Here is a 14,900-nt window from a genome sequence, read left to right on the forward strand (position 1 = left end):
AGAGTGCAGTCTCACCTGACACCAGTGTCAGCAGAGGTATCGTGGGCCGAATGGGCTATCAGTAGCAGAGAAAACATGACATTTTATTGATGGGGAACAGAATACAAATGTCGGGAGCTTATGCTTCCCTTATAGAAACATTGAAACATAGACAACCTGCAGCACAATACAGGACCTTCAGTGCACAATGCTGTGCCACACATGTACTTTAGAAATTACTTAGCGTTACCTAAGCCCTCTAGTTTTCTGAGCTCCCTGAACCTATCCAAAAGTCTCTTAAAAGGCATTATTGTAACCTCCCCCAACACCGTCACCGGCAGCCCATTCCATGCACTCACCACTCTCTGCATAAAAAACATACCCCTGACATCTCCTCTGTACCTACTACCAGGCACCTTAAAACTGTGCCCTCTCATGCTAGCCATTTCAGCCCTGGCAAACAGCCTCTGACTATTCACATGATCAATGCCGCTCATCATCCTGTACACCATATATAGGGTGGGGGAGCCCATTTATACATTATTCAGGGAAGAATCTCAATGTGTTGGAATCAGTTCAGGGAATGTTCACTGGACCAATACTGGTAGTGAGCTAGTTGTCTGATGAGGAAATTCTGGGCTTGTGTTTTCCGTTTGTACTGTCTCCATGTGTTTATAAGACCAGAAGATACAGGAGCAGAAGAGGGCCATTCGGCCCATTGAGTATGCTCTGCCATTCAATCATGGACTGATCCCAATTCTTCCAGTCATCCCCACTCCCCTGCCTTCTCCTCATACCCTTTTATGCCCTGGTTAATCAAGAACCTATCTATCTCTGCTTTAAATGCACCCAAAGACTTGGCTCGTGGCACCGAATTCCACAGCTTTACCACCCTCTGACTAATGTAATTTCTCTGCATCTCCGGTCTTAATGGACAATCCGTCAATCCTGAAGTCATGCCTCTTGTCCTGGACCCCCTACCATGGGAAATAATTTTTCCATATCTAATCTGTTCAGGCCTTTTAACATTCAGAATGTTTCTATGAGATACCCCCTCACTCTCCTGAACTCCAGGGAATACAGCCCAAGAGCTGCCAGACGTTCCTCATATGGTAAACCTTTCATTCCTGGATTCATTCTTGTGAATATGTTCTGAACCCTTTCCAATGTCAGAATATTCTTGCTAAATTAAGGAGCCCAAAACTGTGCACAAGACTCCAAGTGTGGACTAACGAGTGCCTTATAGAGCATCAACATCACACCCCTGCTCTAATATTCTATACATCTAGAAATGAGTGCAAAAATTGCATTTGCCTTCTTCACCACGGACTCATCATGGAGGTTAACCTTTCGGGTATCCTGCACAATGCATCCCAAGTCTCCTTGCATCTCTGCATTTTGAATTATCTCCCCACCTAAATAATAGTCTGCCCATTTATTTATTCTACCAAAACGCATGACCATACACTTTGCAACATTGTATTTTATTTGCTGCTTCTTTACCCATTCCCCTACACTATCTAAGTCTCTCTGTAGGCTCTCTGTTTCCTCAACATTACACGCTTCTCCACCTATCTTTGTATCATCAGCAAATGTAGTCACAAATGCATCAATCCAACAGTCCAAATCATTGGCATACCCATAAAAAGCAGCGGTCCCAACACTGACCCCTGTGAACTCCACTGGTAACTGGCAGCCAGCCAGAAAACGATCCCTTTATTCCCACTCTCTGTTTTCTGCCGATAAGCCAGTGCTCCACCCATTGCCAACTAGAACCAGGGACCAATATTTCATGATTTGAGCAAAAGATCAGAGGATTCTTTTCTGAATCTTAATACACTCTCAGACATTGGAATTCATTAACTGACAGGTTTTTTGGATCATATCCTTGTATGCTTTCAAGGGAAAGAGAGGGGGATAGTTTATAAGGTGGGGAGGAATGTTCCTGGGGCAGACAGGAACATGGAGTTTAATGTTGAAACAGGACAGCCGTGACCTTATTAAATGACAGAGCAGGTGGGAGTGGCTGAGTGGGGACTCCTGCTCCTCATTTGGATGTGGGTGTGAGCATGTGGTGTGCTGACCAGGACTGTACACAGAGCTCCAGCCGTGACCCCACTTGTGTCTATACAATTCCACCAGAGCCCCCTCCCCTGCAATTCTGTACCTTCAGCCAACAAAAGCAAGCCTCTCATCCGCCTTTTAAACCCATCGAATGCTCCGTCCTTCTAACCTGAGGAATCATTCCACATGCTCTCCCTCTGACCCTCTATTCTTCTCCAGATTCCACAATGTACCGTCTACCTCCTGGCCCTGTTTGGGCTCCCCACCTGCATCACCTCACCTCCCAGATTAAATTCCACCTGCCTACCTGTCCAGTCAACTGACACCTTCTTGTAGTCCTCAGCTTTCCCCCTCACTCTCAGCCACATGGCCAACTACACTGGACACAAATATTTTGCTTCCTGATTACTTTTAGGTACGTATATCTTATGGATTTGGACTGCTGATGTTGAAAATCACTATGCTATGTCCCTATCACACACCATCTCTTTGAAATTGCCTATATTTTTTATATTTCAATTCATAATCCAGGTCAGATTATTTGATGCCAAGATTAAGGGAGGCATTTGTGTTGGTCCACAAATCAAGCAGGCCAGCAATAGCAGGCAATTCAAAGAACTTCTATTGGGACCAGAGAAAATCGCATGGAATGCATTCAAGGAAGTTGTTGAAAATGTTCCATATTTTCCCAGGGACCAGGGAAATATTGACCAGCTGTGTTTCACTGTAACTGTTGTACTGGAAATGTGTGTCTGGGTCCTGGGCTCAGTGTGGGACTGAATGTCTCTGCTGTCTGAGACTGTGGAACGAATGAGCTGTCAGTGCCTCTGTGCTCAGTAACACACCTTGTGTGTGAGAGATGGAGCTACTGTTCTGTTCATTGAGCCTTGGCAAGAGGGAACATTGGCGTACATTGAAGTCTTTCCTGCAGGTGGGAGAAGGAAAGTGAAAGAGGTAAGAGGCAGACACGGTGTGAAGCGACTGGTGCAGCCAGTGCCAGTGTGTGAGGCCACTCACAGGCTGCAGCTCTCACCTTCTTCTGAGCAGCAGATGGAGGAGGCTCCAAACCAAGGAAGAGACAGACAAACCCCACCACTTCCTGGTACGGATCCGGGAGTGGAACAGAGGGATGGACACAACATTCATTTCCCATGGGATTCATCACTCAGAATACTCACTGTCCAGCAACAACAGACATTGGGAAATGGGCTAATGGGAAACTGTCTTCCCATGGTCAGGGGAGAGGAAGCAGCAATCATAGTCAGCAGCAACTTCTTCCCACTCCGCCACACTCGCCGTGGCCCAATCCCAGTGCAGGAATTAATTCTCACTCCACATTCAAGCTACAGTACCTAAGCCTCTGCAACTGGATCCATGACTTCCTAACCGGAATACCACAATCTGTGCGGATTGGAATAACATTTCCACCTCAATGACAATTAACACTGATACTCCACAGGGCTGTGTGCTTATCTCACTGCTCTATTGTCTCTACAACCACAACTGTGTGGCTAGGCATAGCTCAAACAACATTTATAAATTTGCTGATGATACAACCACTGTTGGCAGAATTTCAGATGGTGACAATAAATCATAAATTAGGGTGAACTACCAGTTAGTGGAGTGTTGCTGCAGCAACAATCTTGCACTCAACGTCAGCAAGATCAAAACGCTGATTGTGGACTTCAGGAAAGGTGAGATGAAGGAACACAAACCAATCCTCATCAAGGGATCAGAAGTGGAGAGAGTGGACAATTGCAAGTTCCTGGGTGTCAGCATCTCTGAGGATCTAACCCGGATGCAACATATGATGCAGTTATGAAGAAGGCAAGACAGCGGCTATATTTCATTAGGAGTTGGAGGAGATTTGGTTTGTCAACTAAAACACTAAATAAACTTCTACAAATGTACAGTGGAGATCATTCTGACTGGCTGCATCTCCATCTGGTATGGCGGGGGGGGGGGGGGGGGGGGTGGTGGGGGAGGCTTCTGAACGAGATCAAAATAAATAGCCAAAACTTGTAAAACTGGTCAACTCTACCATGGGTCCAGGCTCGGTAGTACACAACATCTTCAAGGAGCGGTGCCTCAGGAAGGCACCGATCATCATTGAGGATCGCCACCACCCAGGACGTGCCCTTTTCACACTGTCACCATCGGGAACGAGGGAGAGAATGCTGAAGGCACACACTCGGTGATTCAGGAACCGTTTCTTCCCCTCTGACACCCAAATTCTGAATTCTCAATAGGCATTGCACCCATGAGCACTACCTAACTACTTTTTGCTTTTAATTTATGTTTTAATTCATGTTTAACTACTTACTTTAACTTAAATATTTAATACTTAATGTAACTCAGTTTATTCTCTATATTTATTTATCATGGATACCATTGTACTGCTGCTGTAAAGTTAACAAATGTCACGATATATGCCAGTGATATTCAATCTGATTTTGATTAAGTTGCTAATTGAGTCTGCCTCTACCTCTCCAGCAACAACTTCCATTGCCCTCACTCCAGAATCGATACCATTCCCTCAGCAACACACGCACAGTTCTGGAGAAGCTCAGCAGGCCAGGCAGCATTAATGTAAAAGAGTACATCTTTGGCATCTTAGGCCAAGATCCTATGTTTATAAGTAAAAATAAAACACATATACTGATTTAGAATAGTCCAAACACCATTCTCCCATTGTTGATAACGCTATTTGTCCAAGACCTTCCCACATAGGAACTATTACAACCCCTTTTCCACAGAGCCCCATCATCAGCATAGAAAGCCAAACTGAACTCAGGCCCAAGATGATTAAAAATATAATTAACTATCAGATTAAACAATATTAAACTGATAGCACTATCCTGGGGAGGGAGGTACGTTTTCTTCCGCAAACTCTGATGACCACCCTCCCTGAAAATGACCCCCCAAAACAAAAAAAATGATACCCATTTGCAAAACCAACACCAACACCAAGCTTAATGAGCTTAATAAGAAGCCTCTCCCTCCATCGCATATCATAAAACTATTTCAATGTCCAAAAACACTGCAACTACCGATTCTTTCAGTGTAAAAGGATTTCCAGATATCATTCCCAGTAGTACAAGGGCGTCATAGATCTCCCTTTGCGAAACCCACGTTGGTAGTGACGAAGTAATTCTCTCTTATCTAAAACAATCATCAGCCTAATTACTATCATTTTCACCATTATTTTACACAGTGAGGAAGTGAGACAACAGGCCTGTAGAAACTGGACAGCATCGGATCCCACCCAGGTTTTACAACAGGCTTCACCACATGCCTTTTCCAGTCTCCTGGCAACATTCTTTGCTTCCAGGCCTTCTTATAAAACTCAAGCAACTTCTTTTAGACTGCCTCAGGCTGATACTGGAGTACAGTATATGATAGTTTCCCATATCCTGTCCTGGTCTATAGTACATGCCTTACTGGTGGCAAATTTCCATTTAGCCAATGTAAAGTCATCATCCATGGCAATCTCAAATGCTTCTTGTTTCTCACAAATCTTCCCACTGTCCACCAAGAGACTCTCTCATCTCTTAAAAAACTCATCCCCTATATTGTCTAGACTATGTGTGTTTGCAAACGTGTTTCTCAAACACTTTGCCTTTTCGTTGTCCTCTGCATCAAATTTCCGTTCTCCACTAATACTGGAATCTAGTTATAACCTCTGACACCATTCATCTTCCTCAGCATTCTCCACACCACCATCAGAGGATCATGGGACGGGAGGCCTCGGGAGAAAGAAAGAGGGAGGGGGGAATCCCAGAGGATAGGCAAGGAGCATAGTGAGAGGGACAGAGGGAGAAAAAGAGAGAGAAATATATATATATATATATATATATATATGATAATAATAATAAATAAATAATGGATGGGGTGGTCCCATGATCCTCTCATATCCCTTTTGCCAATCAACTGTCCAGCTCTTGGCTTCATCCCTCCCCCTCCTGTCTTCTCCTATCAGTTTGGGTCTCCCCGTCCCCCTCCCAGTTTCTAACCTCTTACTATCTCTTCTTTCAGTTAGTCCTGACGAAGGGTCCTGGCCCGAAATGTCGACTGTACCTCTTCCTATAGATGCTGCCTGGCCTGCTGCGTTCGCCAGCAATTTATTAAGTGGGTTGTATAACTCCGGTCTGTTGGGGATGGCGACATTAATTTACCGGAATAGGACCTGCAGCAGAGTGAGGAATGATCTGACAGAAAGCAGCTCGGGGACTGGTCGAATCACATGGAAATATGGGAGACCCCTCACTACTCAGATGCTTTGCTACGTCATTGAGCGATGGTGGTATAGTGGTGAGCATAGCTGCCTTCCAAGCAGTTGGCCCGGGTTCGATTCCCGGCCATCGCAGGCTGTACAGTTTTACACTACATAACATATAAACCTCTAACATAGACACGATCTACGCAGAACTCCATGGGCCAAGTAATCAACTCACGCTAATTCAGGCTGTGAGTGTAAATTGATTCATTAATTATCATTCACTGGTCGTGGATCACAGTTGGAATTAACATCCCTCAAGAGTTTCTCGTAAAATCCTGTTCTGACTCTATTCCAGATTCTCCAAGAATGGACACTTCACAGGAAGGATCGGCAGGATTTGTAGTGTTGCCTGATTGAAGTGTTTGACCTTGTTTGCCTTCATTGGAATATCAGAGACTGAGAGGAAACTTGACCAAATTATCAGAATCAGAATCCTTTATTATCGCCAAGTATGTGACACATACAGGGAATTTGATGCCGGTTTCCCTGAGCTCTCGCTGTACAGAATCAAAAAGCAAACAAAACAATAGTGCAAATAACCGTGAACTATATACAATGAGGTGCTGAATACCAGTGCATGTACAGGTGGACTTGGTTTATAATAGACTAAAATTCAAGTGTTCATAAGACTGATGGCATACGGAAAGATACTGTTCCTGTACCTACGTGTCCTGGCATACAGTGATCTAAAGCGCCTACCAGAAGGAAGGAGTTGGAACAGGTGATGTCCAGGGTGTGATGGGTCTACAATGATGCTGCTTGCTCGCTTCCTGACTCTATGAGAGACATAGATTGGGCAGATAGTCAGAATTGGATTCCCAGGGTAGGGATTCGAAATTCTAGCGGGAATGAATTTAAGGTAGGAGAGAGTTTAAAGATGTACGGGTCACGTTTTTAGACAGAGTGGGGCGGGTGCTTTGAACGGGCTGCCAGGTTCAGAGACGGAAGGGTGTACGATGTGTTTAGATAGACACATGAATATGTTAGTGTGGAGCGACATCGATAGAGGCACAAAGAGAAAATCTACAGATGATGGAAATCCAAGCAACACAGAAAATGTTGGAGGAACTCAGCAGGCCAGGCAGCATCTGTGGGAAAAAATACAGTCGACCTTTCGGGCCGAGTTCCTTCATCCGGACTGGAGGAAAAAACGATGAGGAATCAAAGTTAGACGGTGAGGGGAGGAAGAAACACGAAGGTGATAGGTGAAACCAGCAGGCGGAGGGGGTGGCTGGTAAATTAAAGACCTGAAACTTTGATTGGTGAAAGAGATACTGGGCTGGAGAACAGGGAAGGAGAGGAGGCCATGGAAGAAAGAGAAGGGGGCGGAACACCAGAGGGAGGTGACGGGCAGGTAACAGATAAGGTCAGAGAGGGAAAAGAGAATGGGGCTTCGTGAAGGTGGGGGCATTACCGGAAGTTTGAGAAATCAATGTTCATGCCATCAGGTTGGAAGCTACCAGACGGAATATAATGTTTTGCTCTTCCACCCTGAGCGTGGCTTCATCGCGACAATACTGGAGGCCATGGGCTGTTATGTCGGAATTGGAATGGGAAGTGGAATTAAGATGGGTGGCCACTGGGAGATCTGGCTTGTCCTGGTGGAGGGAGTGTAGGTGCTCGGTGAAGTGGTCTCCAATCTGTATCGGGTCTCACCGATATACAGGAGACCACACAGGGAGCACTGGATACAGTAGATGACCCTAAAAGACTCACAGCTGAAGTGTTTCCTTACCAGGGAGGATGTGTAGGGACAGGTGTAACACTTGTTTCACTTGCAAGGATAAGTGCCAGGAGAGATATCAGTGGGAGGGACGGACGCACATGGGATTCACATGGGATCCCTGCAGAGAGCAGAACGTAGAGGGGGGAGGGAAAGATATGTTTGTTGGTGGGATCCCGCCGGAGATGGCGAAAATTACAGAGAATTGTGTGCTGGAGGCGGAGGCTGGGCGGGGTGGGTGGAATTAGGTGAGGACAAGACAAACCCTCTCCCTGGGGGAGGGAGCGAGGATGCGGTGGGGGCAGGCGTGAACAAAATGGAAGAGATTCTGTTGAGAGCAGCTTTCATAGTGGAGGAAGGGACGCCCCTTTCTTTGAAAAAAGACAATATCTCCTTTTTCTTGAATGAAACGCCGTATCCTGAGAGCAGATGCGGCGGAGACGCAGGAATTGAGAGAAGGGGCTGGCATTTTTACATGTAACGGGGTGGGAAGCAGTATAGTCCAGGTAGCTATGAGAGTCTGTGTGGTTATAATGGACATCAGTGGACAAGCTGTCTTCAGAGATAGAGACAGAGAGATGGAGAAAACGGACTGAGCTGTCGGATATGGGACAGGTAAACTTTTGGGCAGGGCGGAAATTGCAGGCAAAGCTGATGAAGTGGATGAGTTCCACATGGGTGCAGAAAGAGGTAGCAATGCCGTCATTTATATAGTGTAGGGAAAGTTAGGGAGCGACACCAGTGTAGGCTTGGAACATAGACTGTTCCACGTAGCCGACACACAGGCAGGCACGGATGGGACCCATGCCGGTGTCCATGACTCACTTTGTGTTTAAAGGAAGTGGGAGGACAAGTTCCGCCAGACGGAGGTGAATGGTGGTGGAGGAGAGCTGGTTGGGTCTGGTTTCCCGGTGGAAGCTGAGAGCTGACAGACCTTTCTGGTGCGGGAGGAGTGGGGGGTGGGTGGTTTGCTGGACGTGTATAGGGATTGGACATCCATAGTGAAAATGAAACGATCTGGAACCTATGTGGGATGAAACCAATTCGACTCCAACTGAATGATCCAAAATTTAATCAAGACCACGACATTACATCCGGCAAGTCCGTTAGTTCCAGGAATGTCGGTCGAGGAAATATACACCAATGGTCAAAGAGTATGTAACTTACACACTCCTGACAAATATATACCTTGCGCCCCTGGTACTGTACTCTCTCTTCTCCCTTCTTCAATCCGGCTGAAGGTACAAAACAGCACGTACTACAGGCTCGTGGATAGCTTCAACTCCGCCGTTATGTCTACTGGATAGTGCCCGAGTCGATAAGATGGAGCCTTGACCTCACAATCTACCCGTTATGATGCGGCACCTGATTGTTTACCCGCACTGTGCTGTCTCTGTCGCAGTTACATTTCATTCTGCATTCTGTTATTGCTTAACATTGTTCTTTCTGAATACGTTGTGCAATCATTTGATCTCTAGAAATAGTGTGAAAGAGAAGCTTTTAAAAAACATTTTAATTCCCACTGAAGTTAACGCTGCAGTCGCAGGGTTTCCGGACAGCACAGCGTTACCCAGCTGGCAATATAACACGACGCAAAAACTGCCGGGTCACCTGCGTCCCTGGGTGGGCTCGAACCACCAACCTTTCGGTTAACAGCCGAACGCGCTCACCGATTGCGCCACAGAGACAGACTGGGAAAGGAGACTATGAATGGTCTGTTCCGGGGTTGGAAGATGGTGACTGACAATCGATGCTGTGAGCCGGCTTTTCACATATCACAATCACAACATTGGAATTAAACTTGAACTTCCACCAACGGCAGCTGACACTGCGGCTTACCAGGAATCCCAAAGGCTGAAATAAAAGGATAGTTAACGTCTTCTATTCGCCAGATGACTGGATACACCATTTCAGTGAGAGTCTGTGATTTCTCTTGTTCCTGAATTCACAGCTCCGTTAGACACTCTGAGCTGATGCATTAAAAACGGCCTCGATTCAAACAGGGCATCAATCTCCAGCGATACGGTCAAACACTTCACTAATTTTCTTAGTGACGGCACTTGAACAAACACATTAATTAAACATCTCTGATGGAAACATTTGACGATTGAAGACCAATACATCAAAATTCTTGGGCATTACTTCAGCAGAGTCTTTGGTGGCAATGAGGCCGGTAGATTTAATTTTAAACTCTACATTTGTCACGGAAGAGATTCTTTTACAGATTTCATTGTTTTTCTTTTTTTGCTTTGATAATTATTGCTTTGCAAATGGAGACCAGCGACACTGAACGACCCATATCTCGTGTCCCTGCAGTTTCCCATGTTGAACTGTCCTTCAGTCCTGCAACTCCCTCCTGGTCGCACACACAAACAGTCTGGAAACACCGATACGAAGAAAAATACAACAGAGAGATCAAGATTGGGATAGAAACCGTCAAATAACGACGTTCCTGATGTACAAACACGAGAAAATGTGCAGATGCTGCAAATACAAGGCAATACCCACACGGTCCGTTGAGTTCTTCCAGCATTTTGTCTGTGATATTGCTGATATAACAGATTCTATCAGCATCTCAAATCTGACAAAGGTCAAAGGAAATTGTGTTGAGCCAGAGGCCGGTGAGTCTGTGGAATTCTTTGCTGTCGACGGCGATGGAGCCCGAGTCACTCGGTATGTTTAACGCGGAGGGTGGTAGTTACTTGCTCAGTAAGGAAGTCAAAGGCTGTGGAGAGAAGGCGTGAGAATGGAGTTGATGAAGATAATAACTCAGCCAAGATGGAATGGGGCAGTCTGACTCTGCTCCCTTCTCTTACGGTCTTCTGGGTTCTGCCTGGGTTCAAGTGTACAGAGTTGTTCGCACTTCTGTTGTTTATGTTTTCTCAACGTCGTATTTGTTGTTCTGAGTTTATCAGTCTCTATTTCTTGGATCGTGTAGAAAACTGCAGAAAGTACAGCGTGATATAATCAGTTGCAGGTTGACTGTGTGGTTAAGAAGACATACGATTGTATTTAACTTCATTAATCGTGGGATTCAGTTCAAGAGCCGACAGGGAATATTACAGCTATATAGGATCCTGCTCAGACCCCACTTGGAGTACTGTGCTCAGTTCTGGTCACATCACTACAGGAAGGATGTGGAAACTATAGAAAGGGTGCAGAGGAGATTTACAGGGATGTTGCCTGGATTGCCGAGCGTGCTTTATGAGAATAGCAGCATAGAAACATAGAAAACCTACAGCACAATACAGGCCGTTCGGTCCACAAAGCTGTGCCAAACATGTCCCTACCTTAGAAATGACTAGGCTTACATATAGCCCACTATTTTTCTAAGCTCCATGACCCTATGCAAAAGTCTCTTAAAAGACCCTATCGTATCCGCCTCCACCACCTTTGGCGGCAGCCCATTGCACGCACTCACCAGTCTCTGAGTAAAAACCTTACCGCTTCATCTCCTCTGTACCTACACCCCAGCACCTTGAACCTGTGTCCTCTTGTGGCAACCATTTCAGCCCTAGGAAAATGTCTCTGACTATCCACATGTTCAATACCTCTCATCATCGTATCCACGTCTATCAGGTCACCTCTCATCCTCCGTCGCTCCAAAATAAAAGGCCGAGTTCACTAAACCTATTCTCATAAGACATGCTCCCCAAGACATGCTTTGAGCGTCCGATGGAGTCGGACCCCAAGATCATTCTGATCCTCCACACCGCCAAGCGTCTTACCATTAATACTATATTCTTCCATCATATTTATCCTATCAAAATGAACTACTTCACACTTATAACTTACAGATTGAGTGAACTCGACCTTTATTCCTTGGAGTGACGGGACCTGAGAGGGGTCCTGATAGAGGTGTATAAGATGATAAGAGCCATTGATCGTGTGGATAGTCAGAGGCTTCTTCCCAGGGCTGAAGTGGCTCACACCGTTTTAAGGTGCTTGGAAGTCGGTACAGATGAGAAGTCAGGAGTAAGTTTTCTTTACGCAGAGTGTGGTAAGTGCGTGGAATTGGCTGCCGGCGACGGTGGTAGAGCCTGATGCAATAGGGTATTTTAATAGGCTCTTGGAGAGGTACATGGTGCTTAGAAAATAGAGGGCTATGGGTCACCCGAGGTAATTTCAAAAGTCAGTCCATGTTCAGCACAGCATTATGGGCCGAATGACCTGTATTGTGCTGCAGGCTTTCTATGTTTCAATGTTTCTATATATAGAAAGTTAACAGAACTGTTAGAGCGGGCATCAGAAGCTGGAAATAGGAGGTAGTAATAGGGGACAAATAAATGGCGGACGAAATTATTAGATATTATGCGTCCGTCTTTTATGTTGAGGATACAAGCAGTATGCCAGAAATTCGAGAGGGTCAAGGGATGTAGGTGAGCGTAGTTGCTATTATTAAGGAGAAGGTGTTTGGAAGCTGAAAGACCGCAAGGTCACCTGACCAGATGGACTGCACCGCGGGTTTCTGAAAGGAGATTACGAGATCATGGAATCGTTAATAGTGATCTTTCAGGAATCACGGGCTTCTGAAATGGTTCAGAGAACTGGAAAATTGTTGATCTGATTTTGCTCTTCTCGACAGTAGGGAAACAAAATACAGAACACTACAGACCAGTTATCAGGGCTGTTCTGGTTGGGAAAATGCTGGAGTCCATGAGGTTTCTGGGTGCGTGGAGACACCTGTTCAAATAGGCAGGCCTACATGGTTTCTTTCAGGGGAAATCTTGCCTGACTAATCTGCTGGAATTAATTCGGGAAATAACAGGCAAGATGGACAAAGGAGCGTCAGTGATGTTGTTTACTTGGATTTTCGGAGGCATTTGTCAAGTGCCGCAGATGAAGCCGCTAAACAATATTAGAGCCTACGGCATTAAAGGAGAGATACGAGCATCTGCCGCCAACGTGGACTGGCCTGCTTTCCTATTGAGCCGTATATCTTCAGAATTGGACCCGACTCCTGATCTTGTGGCTCAGTGGTTATACAAAGGAATTGGATTATTCCAGAGAGTATCGGCCAACATTCATTAGGCTCACCTGACCGGACAAACCTTATGATCCTCTGCTCCATCCCTTCGGTGGTTAAAGATATCTTTCCTCAGGCAGGCAGGAGAGCGGGGTTGTTTGAGTCTACCTTCCTAAGACGGTGATAGAGGCCACAGGAGGAAAAAGTCTGTTTCGGGTTAATTCAGCTGCAGCTCAGCCGCTGTCCATTGATATTTATGCTGAAGAACAGCCCGGAGACAAAGAGAGAGAGAACGCGGAGGAGACAGAGTGGAAGGATGATTCCGGGATTGAGAGGGATAACATATGAGCAGCGTTTGTCCGCCCTTGGACTGTATTCCTTGGAGTTTAGAAGAATGAGGGGAGACCTCATAGAAACACTTCGAATGTTGAAAGGCATACACAGAGTGGATGTGGCAAAGTTGTTTCCCATGATGGGGGAGTCTAGTACTAGAGGGCATGACTTAAGGATGGAAGGGCGCCCATTCAGAACAGAAATGCGAAGTTTTTTTTGTCAGAGGATGGTGAATCTATGGAATTTGTTGCCACGGGCGGCAGTGGAGGCCAAGTCATTGGGTGTATTTAAGGCAGAGATTGATGGGTATCTGAGTAGCCAGGGCATCAAAGGTTATGGTGAGAAAGCGGGGGAGTGGGATTAAATGGGGGAATGGATCAGCTCACGATAAAATGGCGGAGCAGACTCGATGGGCCGAATGGCAGACTTCTGCTCCTTTGTCTTATGAACAGAATGTGTGACAGCAGGGCCACTGAAACTGGGTTCAGTAAATAATGTGAAACACATTCATTGCTGACATGTCGGGAACGAGGTCTCCGAATGGGTCGGTGAACAGACAGCACAGAGATAATATCAGGAGGGGAGAAGGGATAGCAAATACGAGATGAAAACCAGAGAGAAAGGTGCGAAATAAATCAACAAAGAACAGTTAATAAAGGAAACATTTATAAAGGAAGCTCTCCATTGGAGCTTAGAAAAATAGAAGACAATGGGTAACCCTAGGTAATTTGTAGGTTAAGGACATGATCGGCACAGCGTTGTGGGCCGAAGGGCCTGTAAAGTGCTGTAGGTTTTCTGTGTTTCTATGAAACGATGTGACGTCAGCAAAGAATCGACAAATGAAAATGAAGAGAAGAATGAGCAACGTCCACAACGGAGCAGCGCGTCACCACGTTCAGACAACAGCAGAGAGGCGCAGCGGCAGCGTGCTGGGCCCATGGGCGTCCATTCGGCCGATGGATTGACGATTGTTTCCATGGAGAGCTCTGGAGGTGACGGAGGTCGTATCAAATTAACCCGGGCCTATCAGGATAGTAGAAAACTGTCCTGACGTGTGTAAACTTAGAGAGCATCTCAGGGAGAACTTCATGCGGATATTTTTGGAAACTGGAACCCATGCCCGAGTAGCTACTGAGGCAAGTACACTCACAATATTAGAGAATTGTCTGGGCGACCACCTGAAACATCAAGACACTGAAGGCAACAGCTAGTAAGCGAGCTCTTTTCTGGTGTGATTGGTAGTTGATTGTCAACACGGACACTGTGGGCCGAAAGGTCTGTTTTAGGGTCGCATGATTCTGTGAATCTATATTACATTTGTGAATAAGAATAAAGGGTTTTATTTACTCTGGTAAAGGGGGAGGGGGATGAGAGTGTTCCCATTATGTATAAATAGACAGAGTGAATGGTGAGCAGACTGACGGCACTCAGTGTGAGCACATCATCCGACATGTTTTGATGTGTCCTAGTTCAGGGGTCCCCAACCTTTTTTGCGCTGCGGACAGGTTTAATATTGATAGTATTCTTGCGGACCGGCCGACCCGGGGGGGGGGGGG

At 45.9% G+C, this 14,900-nt stretch overlaps 1 protein-coding gene and 2 non-coding genes across 3 annotated transcripts in view; 1 reads left to right on the forward strand and 2 right to left on the reverse strand.

The window, feature by feature from the left end:
* The window catches only part of LOC140189109 (uncharacterized), a 579,671-nt gene that overhangs the window by 372,325 nt on the left and 192,446 nt on the right, over positions 1–14,900 (reverse strand). The gene's annotated exons all lie outside the window — the stretch shown is intronic.
* On the forward strand, positions 6,338–6,409 carry trnag-ucc (transfer RNA glycine (anticodon UCC)). The gene has a single exon. It is a non-coding gene; the product is annotated as a tRNA-Gly (tRNA).
* Positions 9,660–9,733, reverse strand: trnan-guu (transfer RNA asparagine (anticodon GUU)). The gene has a single exon. It is a non-coding gene; the product is annotated as a tRNA-Asn (tRNA).

The sequence above is a fragment of the Mobula birostris genome, chromosome 28 (genome assembly GCF_030028105.1).
Source record: "Mobula birostris isolate sMobBir1 chromosome 28, sMobBir1.hap1, whole genome shotgun sequence".
NCBI classification, from domain to species: Eukaryota; Metazoa; Chordata; class Chondrichthyes; order Myliobatiformes; family Myliobatidae; genus Mobula; species Mobula birostris.